The sequence below is a fragment of the Gorilla gorilla genome, chromosome 21, assembly GCF_029281585.2.
Source record: "Gorilla gorilla gorilla isolate KB3781 chromosome 21, NHGRI_mGorGor1-v2.1_pri, whole genome shotgun sequence".
Lineage (NCBI taxonomy): Eukaryota > Metazoa > Chordata > Mammalia > Primates > Hominidae > Gorilla > Gorilla gorilla.
The window spans coordinates 69,614,215-69,620,071 of NC_073245.2; positions in this window are offsets into that span (position 1 = coordinate 69,614,215).

Genomic DNA, 5,857 nt, shown 5'->3' on the forward strand with positions numbered 1-5,857 from the left:
GCATGGAAAGGTCTGCAAGTCTTATTGTTGGCTAGTGTCAAATCAAGATCCCCCAATACCATATCTACAATTAACAAATATGTTATATTCCCTGGTCACATAGGAACCACACATTTCATTTTGGGAACATTCTGTTATGCTGTTAATTTTACTTACTCGTGAGACTATCAAAAATTCTAAAAACATTTTTATAAATAAGAAAAAATTTCCTCTGAATTTATACCATACTTACTCCTTTAACATGTAACAGTGTCACTGAACTTTGGTATGCTTTGTAAAGGAAGAAATTACTAACTTAAAAATATGTTCAACCCACGACACATCTGGCTTAGGATATACTATCAAAATGGGAAGGAGTGACAAATCTACGATAGTCATTCCAATTTAAAAGTAAATTTGAAAAAGACAGATACCTCCAGTTTGGATAATTAAGTCATCTAAAGTTTATTACTGCAAATTTACTTAAAATAATTTTCAATTATTTGGGAAATGAAAATGGAAAGAGAGCAAAATACACTATAGTTTGACATTACTACCTATCTTTATTAGATGAAAATGAAATATTAATGCTAGTAGCTATTTGGGAACCATCTAGAATTCTAATTCTAAAGATTTCTTTCTAAAAAGGATTACCATAATACTTAGCATTTAAAATGGTAACTGATAACAATAATCTCATCTACCATCATCTACTGTATCTAATTTGGATATTTCCATAATTTTAATCAAGAAAACATTAGATTGGAATCTTTATAATTAAAATGTATAGAAACTAATACAACAAGGCTGGGCACGGTGGCTCACACCTGTAATCCCAGAGCTTTGGGAGGCTGAGGCAGGAGGAGGATTGCTTGAACCCAGGAGTTCAAGACCAGCCTGAGCAAAATAATGGGACTCCCATCTCAATTTTTAAAAATTAGTTGGGCATGGTGGCACATGTCCATAGGCCCATCTACTAGGGAGGTTGAGGTGGAAGGATCACTTGAAACCAGGAGTTCAATGCTGCAGTGAGCTATGATTGCACCACTGCACTCAGGCCTGGGTGACAGAGTGAGACCTTGTTTCAAACAACAATAACAACAAAAACTAGTACAACAAAAAGGTGCTCAGAGACTCTTAGTTTCCCTTAAGGGTTCATAATGACCCTAACAAACTAAAAGTTGCTTGTAGTATCCCCCGTTTTCTGAGAAATTTGATTATAATAATTGGTGATACTAAGTGATTTCAGAAGTTATGAGTTCATAGGGAAGAAAAACCATAGTGCACTTTATAAAAATAAGGAAAACCCTCCAGGGTTTCCATCTTGACTTCCTTACTGAGTGTCTCAGTTGAGCTGCTAGTTTGATGTAGATAATCTGTTCAGTGGTGCTGAAAAGAACAGACTCTCTAAGCTATATATACATGTACATTAAAAGATTTTCAATGAAATGTTTTTGTAGTGAAATATTGAGAAACGTGCACTTCTGTTTGCTAAATGAACTTCTGTTCACTGTCACACAGATAGGTATCCCAAGGAAACAATCCTGTAGAAACAAGCCAAGATCGCCCTCTGCTGGCAAACGCTCATTATTCTCTCAACTCCTTCCACTATTTTGGGTGCAAATTTCTTTGAAATGTTTTCAAGTCATTGTCTTAAGGAATGGGGTGAAAGAGTCTTGAGTCACAACAAAAGAGTTTGGGGAAAACCAAGAGGGTTTCTGTGTGATACACTCAACAGGAATCCGCTTTGTTAATCAGCTTTGGATGCCCCAATTCCCTGTAAAGCTACACTTAATCTGTGCTTCTTTGCAACCAAGCTATTCACAAAACTTTAAGCCAACATTTTACATATCTTTTATTAAAAATTCAAAATGAAAAGTAACTCATGCGAAGAATATAGGCATGTTCAGTTTCTATTCACCTAGCAATTGATAGAAACTGTACTTATTCATAAATATTCCCTGTGTAAAAATGGCAGAAAAGTTTACCAGTTTGAATGATAGTCACTACCAAAATTTAATTATTTTTCTATTGTTTAATTATTTTTCACCTATATTGTATGGCTCAATAATCATACAATCATACCCAGGAATAAAATTTTACTGATCTCGCAGAGCATGGTAGCTCACGCCTGTAATCCCAGCACTTTGGGAGGCCAAGGTGGGCGGATCACAAGGTCAGGAGTTCAAGACCAGCCTGACCAACACAGTGAAACCCCGTCTCTACGAAAGATACAAAAATTAGCCAGGCATGGTGGTGTGCACCCGTAATCCCAGTTACTGGAGAGGCTGAGGCAGGATAATCGCTTGAGCCCTAGAGGCAGAGGTTACACCGAGCCGAGATCGCGCCACTGCACTCACTCCAGCTTGGGCAACAGGGCGAGAGTCCATCTCAAAAAAAAATAAAATAAAATACCGCTCTCCCTTTTTGTTTCTAGGAAGGAAAACATAAATCAGCATAATCTGCCACCTGTGGAAGTGTAGAGTTAGGTTTTGGGGCAGGCTGCTTGCATTCCAATTCTACCTCTACTCCTTGCCTCTATGGCTGGGACAAGTTACAACCTGATCTCAGTTTCATCAACCATAAAATGGGCATAACAACAATAATAATGACTTGGTAGGGTCATGGTGAGGATTAAATGAGATTATTCATGTAACAAGAGTCTTGGAATATCAGCTATAATATTTGGGCGAGCATACTGCTCCTCAGTGGTTCCACTGATGGTATATGCAAAAGCAGTTTGTCAACTACATAATCCTAAACAGCGGGAAGAGTTTATAGAGCATGCTGAATAACCAGGATTATAGAGGAATCTGTATCATAATAGAGGCTTCTGGAAGATACATTGGGCATTGAAACATAAAATGCAACAAGTATTAATAACGAACACATGTAAGATACTCTGCTTGGTGCTGCAAAGCATATACATGGAAGTAGATACAAGTTTTAAATCTAGGAATCTAGAGAAGACAAATACACTATTTAATGAGGCAGAATATGCCTCGAAACCCTGAGAGAGCTTTGGGAGGGCTTTTGAGGGTTTAAAGGAAAGATAGTAAGAGGAGTTCCATTGAAAAAGGATAGGAAAATGTAGTTGAAGCACTTCTCAGAGATGAGTCCGAAGCTTTGCTGGTAGGAGGGTCAGGCACAGGACAGACATCATGGACCTACTGTGTATCAGTTGTGTGAGCTCTGGTAAGTCACATTGAGAGGTGACAGCGTGCTGGCAGTCCTCACAGCCCTCGCTCGCTCTCGGGGCCTCCTCTGCCTGGGCTCCCACTTTGGCGGCACTTGAGGAGACCTTCAGCCCACCGCTGCACTGTGGGACCCCGTTTCTGGGCTGGCCAAGGCCAAAGCCTGCTCCCTCAGCTTGCAGGGAGGGGTGGAGGGAGAGGTGCGAGCGGGAACCGGGGCTGCGCGCGGCGCTTGCGGGCCAGCTGGAGTTCCGGGTGGGCGTGGGCTTGGCGGCCCGGCACTCGGAGCAGCCGGCCGGCCCTGCCGGCCCTGGGGCAATGAGGGGCTTGGCACCCGAGCCAGCGTCTGCGGAGGGTGTACTGGGTCCCCCAGCAGTGCCAGCCCACCAGCGCTGCGCTCGATTTCTCACCGGGCCTTAGCTGCCTTCCCGCAGGGCAGGGCTCCGGACCTGCAGCCCGCCATGCCTGAGCCTTCCACCCCCTCCATGGGCTCCTGTGCTGCCCGAGCCTCCCCGACGCGAGTGCCACCCCCTGCTCCACGGCGCCTAGTCCCATGGATCACCCAAGGGCTGAGGAGTGCGAGCGCACGGCGCGGGACTGGCAGGCAGCTCCACCTGCAGCCCGGGTGCGGGATCCACTGGGTGAAGCCAGCTGGGCTCCTGAGTCTGGTGGGGAGGTGGAGAACTTTTATGTCTAGCTCAGGGATTGTAAATACACCAATCGACACTCTGTATCTAGCAACTCTGGTGGGGCCTTGGAGAATCTTTATGTCTAGCTCAGGGATTGTAAATACACCAATCAGCACTCTGTATCTAGCTCAAGGTTTGTAAACACACCAATCAGCACCCTGTGTCTAGCTCAGGGATTGTAAATACACCAATCGACACTCTGTATCTAGCTACTCTGGGGGGGCCTTGGAGAACCTTTGTGTCTAGCTCAGGGATTGTAAACGCACCAATCAGCGACCTGTCAAAACAGACCACTGGGCTCTACCAATCAGCAGGATGTGGGTGGGGCCAGATAAGAGAATAAAAGCAGGCTGCAGGGGCTAGCGGTGGCAATCTGCTTGGGGGCACTTTCCACGGTGTGGGGGGGGGGGGGTTCTTTCGCTGTTTGTAATAAATCTTGCTATTGCTCACTCTTTGGGACCACACTGTCTTTATGAGCTGTAACACTCACCGTGAAGGTCTGCAGATGTACTTCTGAAGCCAGCGAGACCACCAGCCCACCAGGAGGAAGGAACAACTCCAGATGCGCCGCCTTAAGAGCTGTAACACTCACTGCGAAGGTCTGTAGCTTCACTCCTGAGCCAGCGAGGCCACAAACCAGCAGAAGGAAGAAACTCCCAACACATCTGAACATCAGAGGGAACAAACTCTGGATGCGCTGCCTTTAAGAACTGTAACACTGACCACGAGGCTCCGCGGCTTCATTCTTGAAGTCAGTGAGACCAAGAACCCACCAATTCTGGACACAACATCACCTCTGTCAGCTTCACTTTTCAAATCTACAGAATGCAGATAATTGCAATACCTATCTTTTAGGGCTAGTCTGGAAACTACAGAAGATGGAGCATCTAAAGCGCTTAGCATAGGGTGATGCTCAAAAGAGCTATTATTACCATCATCGTCTAGACTAGAGGTTCTCAATCTTGGCTGCATCTTAGAATCACCTGGGGAGCTTTTAAAAAATATTAATTTCCTCTTTTCTAGCCCAGACCTACTAAATCAGAATCTCTAAGGGTGCAGTCTAAGCATCACAGTTTTTAAAAAGCTGCCCAGGATTCTAAATGATCTACAGCCTTAGTGCTTAACTGTGGTTCACGGCCCAGCAACCTCTGCTGGGAATTTGGTAGAAATGTGGATTCTTAGGCCCATCCTAGACCTACTGAATCTGCATTTTATAAAAAGATACCCCAGATCCTAAACCTCCCTAAGAAGGTCAAGGCACGCAGACCACACTGAGTAGTGAAGGAGAGAATCCAGGGTAGCTACATAACCTCACGAAATCCCTTCCTTGTGATTTGTCTTTTCCTTCACTTCCTTCTTCAGATGCTCCCAAAAGTAGGGGTTGGGAGGAAACAACCAACTGAAATATTTGGAGTGGGCATGTGTGTGAGTAATAAGAATCCCTTAACATTTCTACAGACAGTTCTATTAGTAAGAGTAGTTCACGTATGATTTCACTTGACCCTAATTAGGAACAGCCCTGGCATCATTTTCCCCACCATGCAGCAGGAAACTGAGGCCCAAAGAGCCCCGAGGTGGGCTCAGGGTACCCCAGTGGGCAAACAGGGAGGCCAGGGCGGGAAACCCGCGGCCGACCTCGCCTCGTTCGGAGGCAGCGTTAGAGCAGCTTTTCGGAGGTTGGCCTTGGACGTGAATTGGAAGCAATCAGAATCTTTTAGATGTTTATACATAAATGCAATAATTAATTCACAAGAGAAAACAGCTAGCTACCTTGCACTAGCCCTAGTTGCGGATTGATTGACTGATTTGAGATGGAGTTTCGCTCTTGTTATCCAGACTGGAGTGCAATGGCATGGTCTCGGCTCACTGCAACCTCCACCTCCTGGGTTCAAGCGATTCTCCTGCCTTAGCCTCCCAAGTAGCTGGGATTACAGGCACCTGCCACCATGCCCGGCTAATTTTTGTATTTTTAGTACTGACGCGGGGCGGGGCGGG